This window comes from Lycorma delicatula, chromosome 1 (genome assembly GCF_047948215.1).
Source record: "Lycorma delicatula isolate Av1 chromosome 1, ASM4794821v1, whole genome shotgun sequence".
Taxonomy (NCBI): Eukaryota; Metazoa; Arthropoda; class Insecta; order Hemiptera; family Fulgoridae; genus Lycorma; species Lycorma delicatula.
In genome coordinates, this window is record NC_134455.1 from 280,849,868 (window position 1) to 280,872,584 (window position 22,717).

Here is a 22,717-nt window from a genome sequence, read left to right on the forward strand (position 1 = left end):
ACAAAACGTGTCTTCTATTTAGTTATTTTTAGTAAAATTATTGTATTACTTCAGAGTAGATTATTCACAATTTAATTTAAAACTGTTTTTTTCGAACGTTTTTATCAAGGGTTTGTTATATTAAGATTGAATTTTTGTTAGTATAAAGTGTTTGTTTCTGACGATGTTTCACTTTTTTGTCTTAGTTAACGATAGTAGAGTCGAAAAACAAAATGGATTCTCTTGTCCCAGATCATTAAAGTTGAAAAGTAACTACTCCGTGTTATTTGTCAATGTTTGTTTTCACTTTCTAACCGACTAGGATTTTGAAGTCCTTTGTGTATATGGTAGAATGATTAATAAATAAAAAAGTCTTCTGTTATTCAAAATAGGGGAGGTGGGAATCAACTATATTGTATGTTCCTAGAGTTGATGTAAATTTATTGACCGTGATATGTGAATTAAACCGTTGTTATGAAGTGTTTCCTTGAAAATTACTTCATGTGAATTTGTTTTAATACATGTTTTTTAGATAAATAATATCTTGCGTTTCGAAATTTTTTAGGAGTCCCGAACTGTACTCATAATCTTTCCGCTTTTTCGATTAAATACCAAAACGATTACTTTAAAGTACATCGCTAAGATTAACTTTGATTCTGAATGTAGTATGCAAGTCCACTACAGTTTCACTAAATTATTCAGGCAAAATTTGAAATGTTTCATATCGAAATTGCGGGCAGTCTTTCTAGTTATTTCATGTTTGTTAAAAAATGATTCGTGTATTTATTACGAGGCTCGAGTTTATCTAATTGCTGCTTCAGCCCCAGTTCATGCTCTTTGTAAAACTACTGGAACCTACTGGTAAAACTACTGGAACTAAGGAACCGTACCCTTAGATATTTTCATAACCAAGAAAAACCCTTAAAAATCACAAAGATATTCTGCAATTTAAAATGGAAGGTAATAGTTCAATTCTTTCTAGTAAAAAATGTCATGTATATTAAAATTTATTTGTTTGTTTCTGTCTTTGTTTGCCAGGAAATAGATTTTATGGCGATTCGATAGGGTAGTAATTTTTTCAATACGAGATAGCTAAAATAAAGTTACCCGAAAAATTTTTTTTAATGAACGTATAGGATAGCAGGTGTAATATTATTAGTGAACTAGAGTTGAAGGTAGGTGTAATTTTATAAAAAAAAATTCATTCATATCTCTTATTTTGAAGTAAATTTCCTTTTATTTTTACTCTATTTCTTTTAGATGTACATTTTTCATTCATTTAGTTTTAATTGGAACACTGTGATGTTGAACTCATTACTGTCTTAATTATAGCACCTTTAAAATATGTTTTTTTAAATACTAAAAAAATGAAAATGAAAAAAATGTTGTATGATTATCTTTAAATTAATATTTAAGTATAAAAATTGTTCACTTACAGTAAGATTATTTCATAATATTAGATTTCAGTACTATTTGTTAATAACTTTTGAAAGCTTGCATTTTTAAAATAATACCGCTTTCTTTTCCCAATAATATTTTTTTTTTTTTTACCCTAGGGTAAATATATTTGGAAACTTTTGACATATTACATTATCGCTGTGTTTATCGGTATTTAATCATGAAATAGGATTTTATAATATTGTTATTATTATTTTATAACAAAATTATAATATTGCGAAATTGATGCGGCAAAATATTTTATTTAATCTATAAAATTTAAATATAAGCGGTTAAGGATATTTATGTTCTACTTCTAGCCTGGGCGTAAACAAATTGGAATTTTAGTTTTAGATTTTGGATATTTTTTTATTTTATTTTGACAAATAAATAAAATAAATTAAATTTTCCGTTTTGCATAGCTAAATATATTAAATCGTTCACATAGGCTGTTCTTTACGCTGTTATCTAGAGTAGTCTTGTTTTATACAAGTTTTAACTCTGATTTTGATACAGTCGTATTTTAAAATAATGAAATATTGCGTAAATAATTATGAATTTTTAAATAAATCCATAAATACCTGAAATGCATTTTATAGATAGTCTTTACTACATGATAAGCTATACCATTATTTTAAACTGTAATTCTCTGGAAATTTTCCGAGATTACTGATAAATAGGCCAGTAACCGGTCTTACATTATCAGCGAATTTTTCTGTTTGCTAAATGTCAGAATTATCAGTATTATTGCTACTCTTTTATGAATAAGCTATTTTATAATAATAATAATAATCGTGTTTAGTGATGAATTCATTTTATTTCGTCTTAATCTTGTAAAATTTCTTTATCGCTATTTGGTAGTAATAATGATTATAATTTTAGAAATTTTATTTGCTTGGATTTTAATACATATTTATATGTATTATTCAATTTCAGCTAAACTAGCACGATTATTATATGCTCACAGCGGACATGCATTCTTTAATCGTTTTGTTTTCCATTTCATCGTCGAAATTCTTAACAGATTTTCAATATACTTTTGTAGAATAAAAACTGTAATAGTCATAAGAATCTTTTCGATAATTACCTTTTTTTTGTTAATTAATTTAAACATAAGTAATATATATGTAAAATAAAGGTTTCCTAAATTTGGATTCATTAATTTTTATAACATTTTGGCAACTGGAGGCTTTCGTAATCGTATATATTTTCCATTTTTTTTAACAGATAATGTTATTTTATTTATAATTTTGATTAGAGGCTAGATTTAATGACTGCGTAATTGTTCTTATTTGATGTTAATTTCATTTTTAATTTGTGGAAAAACTTCATTAAAATTTTAATTTTTTTTTGTTTGTTGTTTCTTTGCGTCCGGATTGAAACTAGACTTTTCATTGTACAACAGTAACTAAAATCTTATTATTACGATACCGACAAATACAGTTTTTATAAAAACCTATTTTAATAAAGCGTATTTTAAAACTTAACTCGCTATTAATTAATGCCTAAATTAAAATGTTGTGCTAAAATTGGAATGATACGGAGTTAGTACCAGTAGTGAGTACACGCAGTTAAGTGTTGTGAAGCAATTATTGCCGGATTTGAGGCGTCCTTGACTCGGCTGGCTTACAAGCTCGCGGAGACAGTTTATCCAATTAGAACACGAGCCGAACACCGAACAAATACACTATCACAACGACTGACAGTACGGTCTTCATACATTGTGTTATCTGTTGCGTCTTCATTTCGTTACCGTTATAACGATGCATCCGAATATGAAACATTAATAATAAATTATAATGCGTTAATATTATGTCGACGTATATTCTGCTATTGGTTACTTTTGTGTTTTGTTGTTATCACGTTAATATTTTTATTTATGTTGCTGTCGTTTTACTTAACTTGTGGCTATTGACGGTTTAAAAACATTTCTTCCGTCTAACTGCATTTTTCCATAATTTTCCGCTTATAATTATACTAATATTACAGTAAAACATCTCGTTTTAGTTTTCTATTCTGTTGCGAACGCATGCATGTTTAGTGCAGGCCTTCAAAGAATATTTTTGATTGGTATGTCATTTACATTAGTAATTTAATCAATTTACAATTTCATTAAAATGTGCTTCCTTGAACAAAACGATTGTAAAAATAAATGGCTGAAAAGATATTTTGAAAAGTAGTGAGGTAAATTTAAAATTATAATATTAGTAATTATAACATTTTAATTATTAACTAAATTGATAAATTAGTTCATAAAACATCTCCTGTCGCAACAATTTCAGTAACACTAGTGGCTGAATTATTTCAGTTCACAATAAAAACGTTTCTTAAAAAAATAAATTGAAAATATTTAATTCTGAAGGCAGTTGCTTGAGACTTATTGCGAGGGTTATTTTTTTTACACATCGGCTAAATCTTGAAAAATGGAAGAATCCATAATTTTCTTGTATTTAAAAGCTTATTATTACGTTTTATGATTTTTATAGGAGTTGATTAAGCTTTAAATAGTTATGTAGGTTTCTGACATAGCCACTTGAGAATCTACTTAGTAAACGTTGGAAAAATGTGTGTTTTTGTCGTACGCAAAACCTGTGTACATTCAAAAACATGTTTATAGTGTACATCACAAATTATTAAAATAACTCTTGGGTTGTGTAAAATAATTTCATTTTTTTTAAAAGTAAAAATAAAATCGTCTAATAAAATGAAAACTTCATCGAAATCCTTTGATTTTTGTTATTTCCCTTAATTTAAATAAGCAAAGAAAGAAAAAACATTCAAAAACCGAAAAATCTTTTTTTTTTGATAATGACATCTACAAATCTTTAAAATAAACCTCTTCAATTTAAACGGGTAGAGGTAAAAGTATTTTGTTTCGCCAGATCATTAATCCAAATGTTACAATTTTGAAGAGTGTGTTCTATATGTTTTACTTATGACAGTAAAGTAATATTGTTTTTACCATGAACTAGGAACAAATATTTTGCCCCAGTATCAGTGTTGAGTAACTTTTGGCGAATTTATGTTTGATTTTTTTATTCAAACAAAAATAGCTCGTTTTTAGAATGAGCGTCATTGAACCATTCAAAAGTTTGTATAAAAATACAGCATTTGTAGTACGAGAGAGAATGCCTTGTTCAGTTTTTGTTAATTATGGTTATTAATATTGTGTATAATAACTAAATAAAAATTCATAATGATTGTTTTGAATGAAATTGTTTTTAATCTTTTTCTGTTTCTGTACTGATTAGCAAATTTAAAAAAAAATCAGCTAAAAAAAATGGAATAATACTGGAACTTTAAGAAAAGTACAATAAACTTTTCCCTAATAGTTGATGTGTACATATATATATACATATATATATATATAAAAGAATAATAAATATATAATTGTTTGTGTGTACGCGCGCGCATAATGCTTTGTGAATGAACTTGATTGCCTTATTAAAATGTGATTTTTATTTTTCGCACTCCATTATAAGATACCAGTTCTTAAATAAATGTATTTTTAATTTATAATCAAATTTTTGTCGTAAGAATGCTAGTGATTCCACTCTTCCCGTGAAATAATTACAACGCAAAAAACAAAATTAATAAATAAATAAAATTCGCTGGACGATTTAAAACTCACTGAATTAAATTGAAACTTTGCCAGGTCAGAGGGTGCTATTATAACCAAGCACTTAAATTTTAGATTTTTATCTAGCATTAATTTTTGTGTAGATGTTGACATTTTCAAAAAACTGCTGAAAAACTGCAATTTTTTTTCTTCCCAGTAATAAGTAAAATATTGATAATAAACTCAGATTACTTTATCCTTGTTACGGAGAATTATTTCGAAATTATGATTGTTTTAATGTATTTTAAACGTATTTTTTTAGAACGGTATAATTACCGTTCTAAAAAATAAGCTTTATTTAAACCATTAGGTTTAAACAAGTGTTGAATTTATTAGGCGCACACCGTTTTAAACTTCGCGTAGGAAAAAATGATTTACCTTGGATTTATTTACTTCGTAAGAAAGAAAAACCACGAAAAAAATACTCGGGAAAATGAAATTTTCTGTTTGATTTAATTTTTTGTTTTCCTCCTAGCTGGATTTCATTTATGTAAATGTTGTATTTTATTTAATTTCATTGTTTTGTAAGAATATGTTATATATTCTACACCTTGTTGCAGCAAGAACTTTTAAATGAGAACGGCTTTAATTTGCAGTCGAGAACCTACAATTCATGAACTGTTAATTATCGATATTAATATTTAAGAAGTTAACTGGATTCGTTGGTTTTACGTTGTTTAACATCTCAAGTAGTCGCTCATAGTAAAATCCTTCTTGTGTTGTTTTTAAAGGTACGCATAATGCTTAGCTACAGTTCAGTTCAGCAATTTGCTTATATTGTACCTAAACTTCACAGTTTTTCTTTTACAGACAGACAAACGAACTTTAAAGAGATCAAAAATAATTAGAATGTGTTACGTAATAAAATAAAATGTTATTGTGACTGCAGATTTATATCGGTTGTTTTTTCCATGTTACTTAAAATGTTTAGACAGAGTTCTAGATGGATGTAGGTAACTGCGAGTTCAGTTTCATTCTCATACGGTGGTGTTAGAGAATAAGCGTTTGACCCTCCAGAATTGACTCCTGTTCTTATTGTCACCGTGGTTTGAGAATATCCAACGTGTTGTCATCCGGTTAAATACACCGATATGAAAAAAATGTGGACCCCTAAATACATTTAAATATGAATACACGATATGATTGGGAAATGCACGTATGAATACTACTGTTACGATATTGTATATTATATTAAAAGTAACTACAGGATGGTAGTAGAGTATGTAAAATATGAAACGTGGTACCAGATTTTATAGAAAAACCCACTGTCTCAGCTCTTATTATCAGTTGATATTGTTGACCTTTTGAATTATAAACCCTTTGGTTCCAAATTTGTAATAAAAGTAAGCTATTTTAATTAAATACTATTTTCATTGTAGTAATTAAACATTTTTAGCAGTGTGAAATTAAAAAAAAAAAATTAAATCGATGCGAACGAACTAACAGCGGTTAAAATATCTGATAGCAGAGATTTATATGTTATACCCGGCATTCGCTGATCTATTTTTTACCACAAATTAATTTTCTTAAACGTTATCAAAGGACATGTTTTAATAATATTTTGTACACAAAAGAAATCTTGTGTGATGTAAGATTAAGAAAAAAATTTATATTTTATTTTTAATATCGGCATACGTTTTCGTTGTTATTTCATCGTTTTCAAAATTTTTAGAAAAATTGAAGAATTGTAAAAAAAAAATATCAGTGTCATTTATCGAAGTGAGTTTCTATTATACTTTTTTAAAGTATTAACAATTTTCGTCTTGGCATTTTACGAAGATTGAACATTTTTGAATGAAGTTTAGAAACCAAAAATGGTCATTTATTTTGTTATTATTTTTTAAATAATTTTTTTCTAAGTAAATAACACATTGCAATTTTTAACGAAACTTTTGTTTGGCCTGTTACGTTTTTACTTCGTTCTATAATAGTGCTACCAGACGTTGCTTGTAATAAATTATAAGCTACGTCCATTTTAAAATTTATTATTGTATGATAAGTGCTTTTATTTCTTACATTTTATTTCTTATCGCAAAAAAAGGCTTGAAAAGAAATTATTGATAGTCAAATAACGATTTCATAAATATTGTAACTTCTTTCATATTTTTGCTAAGTACGCTTTTATAATTTACGTCATTCAGTAAAGTATTATGTAGGCTTCAGTATTTATTTTACTGATCGTAATTTAACATTTATAATCGTATCCATCACCACGAAATTATTACATAAAATTTAATGTTTTTTGTGAGAAATTAAAAAAATTGATATAAGTTAAGAAATCGAGTAATTCATAACAAATTTTCGTTTAATTCTCTGTATTTTAATTGTGTTAGTAGTTTTCTGGAAAACATAAAAAAAAACATTATTAAATAACGGATTGCTTGTGAAATTTTTTATTTTCCTATTTTAAGGTTTTTGTTGATAACATTACAGTTTTCTGGTGTTTTTGTCGTTATTGTGCCCTGGGTGAAATTCATGCAGCTTGACCCTCCAGAATCGACTTCTGTTCTAACTCTCACCTTGGTTTGAGAATATCTAACGTGTTGTCACGCGGTTAAATACACGGATATGAAAAAAATATGGACCACTAAATATATTTAAATATTAATACACGATATGATGGGAAATGCACGTAGTACTACTGTTACGATATTATATATTATATTAAAAGTAATTAAAGGATGGTATTACAATATGAAAAAAACTCTAAGGCCCGTTTTGGAAAACGGTCAATAATTGGCGGTCGGCTCCGTTTTGGCCCAGTTTTAAAAATGATATTTCCATGTTTTAAAAAATGATAGCCGAGGATTGCACAGGTCTTAGCATTAAATCGTTTTGATAACATAAATACAAAATTCAATAATGTGAATCATGTTATGGTTTCACGAATAATCGAACATCTTAAAAAATTTACTTAAGTTTTAACTTTCTCCGACGCAATTTTAGTGTTTTATATCCACGGTTTTTTATTATGATCATTGAAACTAAAAAAATACACGAATAAACTGTGATTTAGGTGTTAGTAAAAGACAGACCGTACCATTAAACATTACACTATCTTTACAGGAAACCCATATTTAAATTTTTTTTACGTAAAACATTTCAGCCTTTCGAATGTAATAGAAAAGTTTTCGTCGGTTGATAAGAAAAATATCTTGGTTAAACGATTGTTTATATATATATATATATATTTTTTTTTTTTGTTAAGTTTAATGCTGCTTTTCCACGCTGAAAAGTGTTTTGGTGAGAATACGTACTTAAAATAAAAAAATACGTACAAAATTAAACATTTTTAACAAACTTCTAGCTAAAAAGAAATTCGGAATAATTAAACGTCAAAATTTAATTATTGATTTCTAAACATCTTAGTACATCGATTCAGGCTTGGATTCATGTCATTTTTATCCTTTTATCTACGCTCGAGCAAAATATACTTTGACTTAACCGATTAAAAAATGTAGTAAATAAAGGAAAGTAAGTTTGTAAATAAAATAAATTTTTACTTCAAAAAACAGAGTAAAATAAAGAGTTTGTAAAGTAAATTTGTAAATCATACGACTTCAAATTGAGAATATAAGTTTAGTTGTTAGTAAAACTTCTTTCAGGTTACAGTCACTCTAGTACAAATGAAGAAAAACAAAATATTATAACACAGAGTAATTTTATTCATAGGTATCAACCTTTTTTGCGAAGCGCATCTCAGATAGTGCGCGTACATTGTGCATACTTATATACCTTCGCAAATTTTTGTTCTATGTGACTGGGCTATCTCTTTAACTTACTTTATTTTATATTATTGAAGCGATTTACATAAAATACTTTTCTCGAGTTCCTTAAAGTCATACATATGACAGAATTATTCCTAGAGAAGTTTTACTCATTCATCATAATTGCTGAAAATGTGCTACCTGATTCTAATCAGTGCGTTTTGTTAAAATTATTGTCAGGCTACCTCTTTACGATTTATCATTATTGCTACACCTTTTCCGTATATATACAATAAATTTAAATGAAAACTTTTTTTTTGATTTTTCGGCCTTGCTGAACAGTTTATTTATGTTTAATTTTTGCTTGGTTATCGCTTTTTGTTATTTTTGCTTGGTAAAAAATTTACAATAGGTTTATTTGTTTCGTAAAATTCATCTAAATGTCCAGTAAATTTATTCGCATTAAAAAGTGAGATGTGTGTTGATAGATATACTATTTATATTATTATTATTATTATATATATTAATATAGATCAATTTAAGGTTATTTAATTAGATGTAATAATATTATTTATAAGTTTATATTCACTTACAGACTTCAGTAATTCTTCTTAAATGATGGACAAAATTAGCGATATTATATAAAGGGTTGCAAATGTATAACAATGTTCGACAAAGTGCTAAAAAAAATCTCACAATCTATTCTCAATAGTGTATTATAGTTATGTTACTTTTTTCTTTAAAACATTTGCTTTGAGTTTACAAAAATTTTAACATTAATTGATAGTAAGTTAACTGTTTTACTTCATCTAATATCTCCAATAAAATATTCGTACAATGCATTTTGATTTAGATTTACACTTCCGTTATAAGTCAGAGTATATACTCCCTTACTCGGCAGAGTTTTGTAACTTCTTTTTTACATTAATTTTATTTATCCCTCATCTATATTTCATAGTTTACTGAGAAATCCTAAATGAAAATTCGATTCGTCGGCTTTAATTAGCGTTCTACAACCTTTACTAATCGATAGTTTCACAAATTATTGTTCGTAGTAAAACTGATCGTTGTTGTTAAGAACACGAAAAGGGAAATTAAAGAAAGTTTTGTAATAGTTAATAATTAAAAAAAAATCTCTGTTTAGACCACGAGAAATTCTGAAAAACATCAAGAAAATCCCAAAATTCTGGGGAATAATTGAGGTAAATTTTTGTATTAAAGGTAGCGTTCTGTTTTTGTTCCATTACATTTAAAACTTTTATTTAACTTGTTTTAATATAAAAAAGCCAACGTAAATTTAATTATATTATTGTATATGCTGAAAAATATCCTATCATGACGCCGTCAATCTTCGTTTTTTGATGATCACAGTTCCTGCTAAAAAGGTTGCGTTATTCATAACAATAAATGCTTGAGTTAAACTTCCATGTGAAGCGATGAAACCTTAGATTATAATAAGTGCTGTAAGCCTATAACATTAAAAAATGTTGACTTATAGGCACATAAGTCAACGTAAGCCTATAACATTAAAAAACGTTGACTTATGTGCCTATAAGTCAACATTTTTTATCTGTTTAAAATCTTCGTAGATTTGAAAGAGTTTATTATCTAGTAATGTAAAATTAGCATATTGTATTTATATTAATTCAGTTCAAAATTTAATATTGTAAGTAAAATCTTATGAAAACTAAATACACTACAACATAAAAAATACAACTTCCATGATTACAAAAAAAAATGTAACTAAAAACTTTTGTTAAATTTTCAATTTTTTATTTTTATTTACTTGGTTAATTTTTTTCTTTTAAAAAAGGTTTAGCAGTTTTGGCTGTATTTTCTAAGGAAACAATCCTGATTTTCTTATTATGATAAAAATAATAAATATCTGATACCGAACATTGATATCATGAAATCTATATTCAAGCAAGTAGGAACGTATATTTTTTAAAAGTACTGTTGTGTATAATATAATAAACATATGTGGGAGTTAGTTCTGTTTCGTTAAAACTACATGGAATTTTATAAAAATAGCCGAGTTGAATAGTTTTTGGCAAACGGTTTTGAAAGTAGTTTTTGTCAGTGCATCGTTGATGATTCATTTAGTAGGCCATAATTATAGCCTCGTCAGTAATTTTTCTGTTTTTTATTTATTTATTTTTTGGCAGTTCTATATTTGTTCGGAGATGTACGTATCTATTCCTTTGTTATTCTTTGCGAATTAGATATTTTAAATGTAATGTAGGTGCGGTTTGTGTTATGTTGTTTTGTTTCTCCAAATCAAAAATATAATAATAATTTTTTCAACGTCGTTTATTTATTTTTTTTTAACACTGTAATTACACTTTAAATTCATAACACTTTCATTACAGTGACGTCGGTAAGTTACTGAATGAAATGGAAAGTGACATTTTTGAATAGAGGAGTTTCTTGTTCTGTTGATGCCTGAAGTTAAAAAAATAAATGCAGATGCTTTGAAATAAAGACTAGTTTATTTGTTAACAGAGAGTTTTCATGTAATAATCAGTTTTAAAATTATAAGAACCTACGGAGAAGATTTTATAATTTTGTAAGTAGGCTTAGACTTGTTAAAAAATGTAGTTGCAGCACTGATTTTTTTTACTCTCGTTACTTGCTGGTCTACGCTTCTATTAAAAGGCAGATGCTGCCTTTTTATTTAAATTATATAGTATATTTTTTATTTCTTAAATCCGCTTTAATTTATACGGAAAAATCAGTGTAGTAGTGAAATTTAAAGGTGAAATTGCTTCTGTTTTGCACTTCATACACTATTTGATAAAAATCGGTAAATTATTTCTTCAATTTGCGTGATTAATGGAGGCCGTTCATGTTTAGTCGATTCAGTAAATTAACCGTTATTTTTTTTTCTAAATGAAACTTGGCTGAATAAAACATTCATTTTTTCGCTGAAGTAGGCTGCATTTTGTAGTTGTATTTTCACAGCATAAAACGTTTTACTGCTTACTTTTTTGCCGCAAAGTAATTACTATTTTTTTTTTTTTTTTTTGTATTTTAAAACTTGATTAAGCCGTACTTTATTTGTTGCATTGACAAATAGACATCTCGACCCACCCTTGGGTAACGCCACACCCGGCTGTGTTTGTGTACTTCAATTACAAATACGGAAACGCTTAGGTAAAGCGTTTATTCATTTCCGGTTGAGGCCTCTCGATTGTAGCAGTTGTTATATTCATGTAATGCTTTCCCGTATCAAGATTTAAGGAAATGTAAATTTTAAAACCGACGATCTTTAAACTTTATTGTTTTTATGCAGTTTTAAAAGTAAATTATTTCTTTTTATGTTTATCGTGCTGGTGGATCAATTCTTATTGAATTATTTCAATTTCTTATCGTCAGTTTATTTCGTTTACTATCGTAATAAATTTTTATGCCTTTAGCACTGCTATTGAAGCGTTAAAAACATAAACAACTTCAAATATCTATTTAAAAATGCGTGCACTTGTTCATTTTAAGAGGAAAATTATCTAAATTTGAGCATTTTAGTGTTTTAAACGCTTGTATTTTCCTCTGATTTTTCTCCGTTTAGTTCATCTAGTAAAATTAAAGTCTGTGCATGTTTTTTTTTTGTTTAATTTAATCCGTAATGTAACAGGGTATAATTAGATTTTTTCGTGTTGGAAATGTATCACCTTGCAGCAGGTTGTATGCCCGTTTACATTTCGGCAGTTTTAATTCATGTGTTCGTAGTGGCTAAATTCTAAAAGAACTACTTTTAGAAGTAGTTCTTTTAGAAGAAATACTTCTACTTTTTTAGAAGTATTTCTTCTAAAAGAACTACTTCTAAAAGTCGTTTTATACAGTATATTATACTTGTAGTAGAAGCGTAGACATTTTGGTCCCTCTTTAGATTACGTTGCATCTGGTTTTACTCGTTATTTTGTTTACGTTATAGCGGTGTAGCACTGATTTTTTTTTACAATAATTCTGCTACATTTAAAGCACGTAATAAATAAGCCTGAATTTTTTACCACTGTCTGTTTATAATAGGATCGAATAGTATAATTTTTTTTTGAACTACTATCCTAATCAAGAACAATCTTTTTTCAAAATTGACCTACCTATTTTCTATATTACCCTTTCTTATTCGGGTAATCCTTTATAACTGTTCTAAATAAAACATTCTTAAAAAATTATTTTATAAACAAACCATCTTTAAATTTAACTTTTACCTACTTAGATCATTCATTAAGTTAATGAAAAAAAAAAAAAACTGACTGATTCGGACTGAAACGGACTGACTCATTGGGATTAAGACGATAAAATATTTACGGTATATTTTATAATAAATAACTGGAAACAAAGATTGCTGCAAGTTTCAATTTTCAATACAGTTAAGTTTCTTAAAATGCATCCCAAGTTAGATCTTAAAATTGACTGCACTCAAAATAATTGTAAAGCCTCTTCTCTGAAATTTATGAAGAATTTTTTTTTTAATTTATGAGTTTGAACGTCCTTAAAACTTTCTTTTAAATTCAGTTTTGATTGTTGTGAAACAAAATATTGTAAAGGTAGATGCTCTCCTTCTCCTAAGTACTCTTACTCATTGATGGGTATAAATTTTTTTTTCAGTTTCCGTGACCACCGTTAAGTATTGCTTCAGAGGATGAGATGAAATGACGATTTTGTAGCGTGTGAAAATGCCATACCTGATCGGGATTTGAACCCGGGACTTCTGGACGAGAGGCCGAGACGCTACTACTCGTGCCACGGAGACTGGCACTCAGTATTAAATTAAGATTATGTATAAGCGACCACATAATTTTGTTAAAATCGATTTAGTCATTTTTTGCTGACCTGAAACATACAGTAAAGTTATATTCGATTATAAAGGAGTTAAAATTACATACGTAACCGGTAATAAAACATAAAATTCGAAATAGAATATTCTACACACGCGCGCGCGTGCACACACACTGAATTTTGTTTAATTAGAATCCCTACAGGTATGGTTGCATCGTAAAAGATGTCGTTCTCATTTCATTTTCTATATATCATTATTATTATTAACCTACATATTCACTACATTACATTTACGTTAAGGTTGTGATTTAAGCTGAATAAATAGGCTACAAGTTGAGATTTAGCTGGGCTTGTATTAGTGTATAAATAATGTTTAAATACTGCATGGATATTATCATGCATTCACATATGCATTTATGTACACGAGTGCGTGCGTCACTTGTGCGTGTTCTTCTCATGTTTCGTGCTGTTACTGTTATACACAAGCCACGTAAGAATTCTTAATTGTGCGATTTGAACAATGAGAGAGAGAAAGAGAGAAATTGAGTGAGGAGTCGTCTTATATGCATTATAATATTACTGTATTTAATTAATACGACAAAAGAGTTATTAACTGACATCATACGACCATGTTATATGTGTATACGTATATGTTAAGCGTTTATTTCAGTGAGTTCATAAATTAGCCTGATAATAATTAACCAAAAATGTATTTTTCTCATTGAATTGTTCTTTACGAAACTGTATTATCGTTTATAACTTTTATTTAATACTCGCACGTATTTAGGAATAAATATTTTCGTAAGTAAAATTATAGTTTTTATTAAAATATTTTAAATTAGATCGTACTTAACGTTTGGAGAGCCGGACAAATTATTTATTTTATTTTTAAAGCACTCTCAAAAATGTCTAAAAACGTAAAATTACACCTCGTTAATTCCACTCTATCCTTTTTAAATGTTAAAAACGGGGTTTGATCGGTTGATCTCAGTTTCATCTTTTCGACTACTTTCAACCAGTAAATCGACCTGTGTTGCAAAAAATTTTTTAAGAGTTATTTTAGTCCTTTAAATAGTAAAACAAATTAAAAAAGATGTATTATATGAATTCCATTTCATACTATATTTCTGTATTTTTATTTGTTTACGTACTTGCATGTGTATATGTAATAAAAAAGGTTGTTGTGCGAGTCGACATAAATGTTTATCAGTCCTTTTCGTTGGTTTTTTTCTGGATACATTCACATTACGCGCTACTGTTTCCTTGTTTGTGTTCTGCTTCTATGGCAATTCTTTAGCTCACAACTTCTTAACAATCTTTTAGTACAGGAGTGATTCGACTATATCGACCCGTATTTTACCGATCGAATCTCGTTGTTCTTAACTAAAGATTCTATTATTCATTTTCCCTGAATTTCGTAGCTGATAAATGCACCTCTTTATGAACAGTTCAGAAATCGAAAATGCATATTTACAGCGAAATATTTAAAAATATTTTTCTACATTGTTTACTTATGAAATGCTTTCTATATATTTTACATATAAAAAAATCCATTTTTATATTAAATAAAAGAATAATAATTAGAGTAATAATTTTTTATCATCTTATTAAAGTCACATTGGATTTTAAAGCGTATTCGTTTAATTATTTGACCTGCATAGTAAATTCAATTCGTATCTCATTTATATTTAATTAAATATTAGTTATTAATTTAAAAAAAATTGATATGAGTTGTATTTTAATAAGGAAAATATCTGACATTCATGAAAAATGTTCATCAGAGTTTGCGATTTGTTTTATTTTATTAAAAATACGGTGCCGCGATTAAATATTGTTTATCGCTAAGCAATATCGGTAGTTCTGTAGAATTTTTTGTAGGGATGTTTCAAATCTGTTAGGTGTTTACGACAGAGAAACTTTTAATTCCAATTCAGAAATAATTTTCTTATCGTTTATTAAGTTTTCTGTGTCCATTTTCATCGAGTAAAAATGTACTATTTTGAAAAATTTAACATAATATAAGATGTACTGCGCTAAATTCGGTTGTCAGATAATATTTGAAATCACTAAAATTCAATGTATAAAGAAAAATACTTGCATGTTTAAAAGTCAGTTTTATTTCACTTGTTAATTATAACCACTTTTGTGCATTGTATCGGCAAGTCACGCATCCTGTTGTCACTGCGTCGAACGGTAATGCATTTGTCATGCACGTTTGTAATCGCAGATCTCGATGTCTCTCGTACAGTTTTCTGATGCCGATACGGATTTTTTTTTCAATTTATTTCGCCATTTGGTCAAAGTAGATGTTAAAGTCGGCGTGGTCGTTTCCTTTCTTCTTCTATATCTTCTACTGTGAAATAATATAGTAGAATAAAATTTCATCGCCGCATTAACTGTAACGTCAGAAACGTTAAACCAGTAATACTAAGGATAAATGTATTGCTGTAGGTTATCGTAATTTGTAACATAAGTTGCTTCATTTCTGCTGATGCAGAAATGTACCTTTTCATCATAATATTAGGGGTAAATTATTCTGAAACGTCAACTGGAGACTTAGCTTGCGAAAATATTTTAATCCTATTTTGATGCTGTTCGGTCAGTAAATACTCAATAAGAAATATAAGATGTTCCACCGATTGAAGTGCTTATATTTTTTTTTAATTATGTACATAGCTTTTTAATTGTTTTGAAAAAGATGCCGCTTAATCACGAAATGAAATGAACTGCATTTTAACATAATTTTATGTGTCTTCGAGATTTTATCTCGGCTTATTAATTTTTCAGTGATTATGATCCGGAACCGTATAAATTGTGTTGCAGCCTGGTTTTATTCAGCTAATACGATGAGTGATGTAGATCTGTACTATTTGACGATAAGGAAATACATTTATTCTTCATTCATCAATGATTAAAACAATGATCGATCAGGTCTCAAATGTTAACTCTCCTGTTGATTTTACTTTCCCGACCTTTTTCAGTTTGATTATCTGACGTCTGATGGAAGAACTTCTCATCCAGTTTCTTTCTCTCCTTGTGTGAGAGAAGTAGATTATGAACTAATGTGTATTTCGAGAAGTACATATATTTTATGTATAAGTCGTTTTTTAAAAATGTAATTATAAAGAAAAAAGAGACCCTTGTAGAAGAAAAAACCCGGAAGATATCTGTCATAATATTCAAGTATAGTAGGTTATAGTTTTGTTGCGTGTGTATGCACATATGTACGCCTATGTACGATAGTATGACAAATGCCCTTGTCATATTTAGTGTTTACTATTAATAAATCCATGCATCTAAATTTTTATGTGCTTAGGTATTCGTATGCCTTCAATTCGGTTGTATACCCATGTGGATAATAGCCACTAATGGCTGTAGCATTGGCAGCTGTTGGTTTTTGAGTACGTTTATTTTGATTAATTATTGTTATTAATCATTAATTATTTCGTCATTAATTATTTGTCATATAATCATAGAAGTCTTCATTATGTTAAAATAGAGGCAGGTTAATGCACCACTCGTTACATGATAGATTCTGAGGTATCGGTACTAGTTACTGCTACATTAATTGCGCGGCCGAAAATAATCTCTTCTGCTGTCCTGGCTTATTATCGCCCAGTAATGCTGACCGGCAAACGAGCTGGCCATTACCTGCTTATAATTCTAGGTTTTAGCTGCCTAGGAATACAGCTATAATGATTAATATTTGAGTAGTTAAAATGAAGAAATGGGAAAGTCATTTTAGTAAGGTTTGTTAAATTAGTGTTATAGACAAGTAAAGCAATTCAAGGTTGGGAATCCACAATAAGCTTGTGATTTTTTAATAATTTCTCGCAAGTTACGTCCAAATTAACGTTTTATTTGTAATGGTGAGATTTAAAAAATAGGGGAAAATATATAAATATGCAGTCCCTTGTTAGGAAATGAACAAATTATATGAATAGACAGCCTAGTGACTGATCTTCAAACAGCCAGCCGTAATGCAATTACCGTAATATAAAATAATCCGTAATATATTTTAGCGCTCTATACGGTGTGGTTTTTTATCACCGAACTGACAAGTTTTCTTTATTCGTATTGCGTAGCTTTTTCCTTAATGATAAGCAACAGCCGCAATAACAACGGCTCACGACATTGTCGCTTGTAAGTACAGTATATCGTTTTTTTGTATCGATTCGTTGTCTTAATATTTAAAGCTGTACATACATATATGTATATATATTTTTTGAAAATCGGAGATAAAAACATAATGCACGTTTTATATCAATAAGCATTTCTGTAAATATGTCTGTTAAATTCATAAAACTAATCATTATACTGTACGTATCTATTAATTAGACTTAACCCTCAGAAGTAGAAGTTTTTATCAGTAAAGATTTGGTCTGCTGTATTTCTAATCCCTGAAGATGTTTGACGGTAATATCTGAAGAATAATACATTTTTAATCTAGACTGAATAGATTTTTAATTGAAATGAATTATTCTTTAATGTTTTTGCATTTGGTCGATCTAATAAGTTAATTTAGTTTAAGGAACGGATTTAAATTATTTGTATATTTATCCTTAAGAGTAAATTTATTATAATTTTTGTAGCTCATAATTTTACGTATCGGTCGAAATTTAAGTATTTATAAAACTGTTGGAATCAGTTAAGTTGAAAATAAATGTAAATGATAGGAAAAGTCGATTTTGAAGTTTGAATACGAGTTCCCGTCAAAACTTCAAATAGAAAACGTGACCTTGCTTCTGTTTTAGATCTTGTTTAACATTTACCTTAATTGTGAACGCAGTCCTGGTCGAGTTTGAACAGTTCGATTTTTTACCGGGTTTATACGATCTGCTGTGTTAAATTCTCGGAAAAAACAAGTCTTTTTGTCGTGTTTATCTGACCGGTTTGTTTTCATCTAAATAAAGTGGGAATCGCTGGGTTTGACTGTAACATTTTTGGTCTGATTTTACTGGTATACGTTTGAGACACTACTTTATAATGTAGATAAAGGAGTATCGAGGTAATTACCTGCACTTAAGCTCGGGAAGCAGATAAACCGTTTCACGTTTCGAATAGATAAGAAGATGTTTGTTTCCGAGTTTAAACAAGAATTTCAACTCGTCCGAATTTCTTTGACATCAAAACCGAAGTTTTTCTATTGGATAACGCGAACGAATCTATTGGATTAAGTCACTTCAACGGTATTAATTCATTCTTGAATCTGAAAGCCTTCATTAATTTCTGAATTTAAAGTTAATTTTTTTGTAATTATAAGGCTTTTCAAAACACAAACTTTAATTTAGATTTATGTATAAAAATTTCTATTTTTATAGCCGTTACTTCTATATTTTTAATTAAATTATGTTCGGAAAGAGCAGAAATGTTACTGAATTTGCTGTATTGTTTATTAATTTTGTGGTTATAACGGTAAGTTTTAATTTATAATACTAAAATAAATACTACTTAAAAGTTAATTTGTTTTGCAAGAGAGTATCATTTGTTATTTGTTATACCGCTGAACATTCTTTGTATGCATTCTGTTTGTATTGATGTTTCATTTTAATAATTGTCTCTATAATAAAATCTAGAGAAATTTCTTAAAAGTGCAGCCCCTATTGTAAAAATATATGTATATATTTTAAGGAATCAGTAATTTCATTAATTACTTAACTAACAAAAGGTGAATCAGTTGGTAAATAGAGTTTTATTCCACTTTCTTTAATTATTATTATTATTAATCGTAAAAACCAGTCAGCGGTAGTTTATTTCCATCGATTATTATTTGTATTCTCTATTCGTTTCAATTCTGTCCATGTTATTTTTTTTTCTTTTGTGTAAGCATGACAAGGTGATACATTTTTTACTATTAAAACGAATCGATATCACTTACCTTAAGATTTGGTTCAATTACATTTGACTTATTTATTCATATCATCCACCGGAAGTTGTAAAGTCACAAGAATTTTATTGAATTAGTCAGTTCCCGTATGTAACTGAAAATCGTAATTGTTGCTGTAACTTTCTTTAACTTAAATAAGTACGCAGTGATACAGCGAAAGTTTTTAAAATCTGAAGTTAATCCCTTTTCCTTCGTGACGATCTTTAAAAAATTCATTGAAGAAAATTGTTACATGCATATTTATTTACTTTCTCCCAGATTTACTCTGTAGTGTTGTTTATTTAAAAGAGATGATATTTTGTTTTGTGTTATTTTAATTTGCTTTTCCTCAGCCATTAAAATAAAGTCGAATCTGTTATTAATAAAACGGATGTGTATTGTGCTTACAGATAATAAAGCTAACTTTCATTCAAAGATTTTATTGATTGTTTTATACGACTCGAAGTTTTTGTTTAGGTTCTTTTTTTGAAATTTTTCTTGTCTTTTCTTAGTAGATCAAAATAATTAAAATAATAATAATTCGGTTATTTAAATTTTTATTTTATTTATATAAAAAAATATTTCAAAAAGTACCATACCACCCGAAGTCAATTTTAAAGTTTCATTGCTTTTGGTGTTATTCGCTGATGTGTGCCGGTTGCACTTGAGTGTGGATAGTGGAGTGAGGTAGAGAAGTGGGAGTGGTGAGTATTTACTGTAGTGGATGGATACTATGTGCGGTGGGGTTTTATATGAAGTGTTTTTAAATAAACATGCGCGCGCGGATTCTTCACACGCGCAAGCTTACTATTTTACGTACAAAAAATACTCCTTAGCGTAGTTGTAGATAAATAAACACGTGTAAAAGAAATGCAATATCTTTATTTTACAATCCGTGCAAATTATTCTTCATCTTTTATGTATTGTTGAGCTTACTTTTATGTCGTGCAATAATCATTTAAAATTTCCACGTAATTTCACACATACATACATATATACATACATACATACACCCACACTCAAATCTCCACCTTACATACAAGTATACACTGTACGTATATATACATGTACACACCTGCATTAATAAAATACGTGGCTTTTCTTCAATAAGTGATTACTTATTACTTCTAAGTGATTTATGCTTTAACGCGGGCGCGTGTGTATTTTGTATAATTGTTTAACGTACACGTGTGTGTGTGTGTGTGTGTGTGTGTGTGTGTGTGTGTGTGTGTGTGTGTGTGTGTGTGTGTGTGTGTGTAGTTTAGTACATGGTAATGATTTGAAAAAGTGAATGCGGTAGTGACGCAACTTCATACAGTGATATGAAACTAACTTCGTAAGATGTAGTACTTAAAAATAGACTCAATTTGCAGTTTTAATGATTTGCATTGTAGTCTGTATTAACTTTAACGAAAATCGGTGTTGATTATTTTTAGTAAAATATTTATTTTTAAAAAATCCCCTTTTTTAACTTAACATAACATTTTTACGTAGATCATTGCTGCTGGTGAGTATACTTTTTTAAATTTATCACTAAATCTTGTTCAGTCTCGGTTTCTTTTGTTTATTTGTTTAAATTCAAATGAAATGTAACGAATGATTTGTTTTTAATAAGCTAAAATTGGGGAATACATATGTGCGCGGGTACAACAAATACACACGTGCGCGCGCGCGCACACACACACAACATTTGATACAGGTTTTTATTTCTAAAACTGTATTTTATTAATTTTTCGCAAATTCGTACGTTTAATGGAAGGAATATATATTAATTATAGAATAGTTTACCTATTTAATAATTTAAAAATTTTGCATTGATAATTACTAAATTTCTGGCAAATTTGTTTACAATGCATTAATATCTAACTTAAGTTTTGTTTGCGTTACTGAATAATTAGCATTAAAATAGATCAAAATTGTTAGAAGAGTTCTGGATTTTTTAATCACCAATACACTTCCACAATTTTGTGTAAATCATTTGAGTAATTAAACAAGTACAAAATATCTATTAATTTCGAACGAGATAAATGTTTTCTTTTTTAAAAAGTATTTTAAAATATTGATCGGGATAAATTTAAAACATTAAAATTTCTTAGAGCTTCATTATTTTGAAATGTCCTTGGTAATCTTTTCCGAACAGAAAATTGTCATTTGTCTAATATTTAGGGCTGATATTTCTGTAGAATGAACAAAACCATTAGTCTTATTTCGGCCAGTTATAAGTATTTCCTTCAAAGTTATAAGTCATAAGGAAACATACAATAAATATTACCTGACGCGTATTATAAGACATGAATTAATAGTTACGAAAGCGACAAATTTATAGTTTTTCGTTACTCCTCTACCGTTTCAGTTAAAAACAAAAACCGTCGAAAATCATAAATAGTGGTTTTTTTTATTCCTTTAGAACTGCAGTAGTATACGTTAGCAACACATCAAACGTAGAATCGGCCAGAAAGTGTGAAGTAACATATTTCTATACTTCTTCTGTAGTAAAAAAATGCTTTTTATTTACTCGGCAGGGGAACTAATTTTTATTATTATTTCCCCGTTTACTAATAATACTTATTAAATAACAATTCATTTTCAAATGTCTTTGCATTCCCTTAAAATTCAGAAAATGTTTTATCAACATTGATATTCTTCAGTTAATTTCAGGAAATTATGACTGCTTGATGATTTAATAAATTTAAATATTACTGATGATGTGTTGTTATTTAATGATATCAGAAATAATTTGTGATACGAATGAAGAAAACAAATAAAACAAGATTTCTTGTAATTTTTTATTATTTATTTTTCTGTAGGGAGAAATAACCTAAATATTTTTTGCGCTGCATAGTAAATGTAACAGTTTGTTTTTTAAACATTGAAGAGTAATTTTTAAAAAATCGTGATTAGCGTAAACGAAATATTATTTTTTTTAAAAACAGAAGATTTTGATAGTCATATACAACCACATCTGTAATATGTTTAGTACTTCGTATGTTTGATCTAACGCATGCGATTTAAAATAATTATAAATTCGTGAAATTCCACGCTGTTTCAGTGTTAAATTTAGACTTATACGTTGGACAAAGAATTTTCTTAAAAGTTGTGTTTTCATATAATCATTGCGCGATCAGAAAGTGAATAATAATAATAATGGTGTAAAGAAAATGTCTGATATCTGGAGTTATTTTAGTTTAAGCTATTACGCCCTCCTTACGTTGGAAAAGGGAATGAAAGCTCGCTTCAATCTAAAGAACAATAAATGTGAGTGGTTGGAAGCATGGCAGGCTGGCAGCATGGACGTGTGCGTGTTTATTGACCATTCAACCAGGACATATC

General features: G+C 28.3%; 1 protein-coding gene across 9 annotated transcripts in view; it reads left to right on the plus strand.

Moving 5' to 3' along the window:
* LOC142332173 (uncharacterized) overlaps positions 1–22,717 on the plus strand; it is a 231,092-nt gene that overhangs the window by 49,927 nt on the left and 158,448 nt on the right. The window contains exon 1 of one of the 9 annotated variants that reach the window (XM_075378504.1): positions 14,211–14,322. The exons of the other annotated variants lie outside the window; for them this stretch is intronic. The gene's annotated coding sequence lies outside the window, so the exon portion shown is untranslated. Of the gene's footprint in view, positions 1–14,210; positions 14,323–22,717 lie in introns of those variants that run through there. 9 annotated transcript variants of the gene reach the window in all.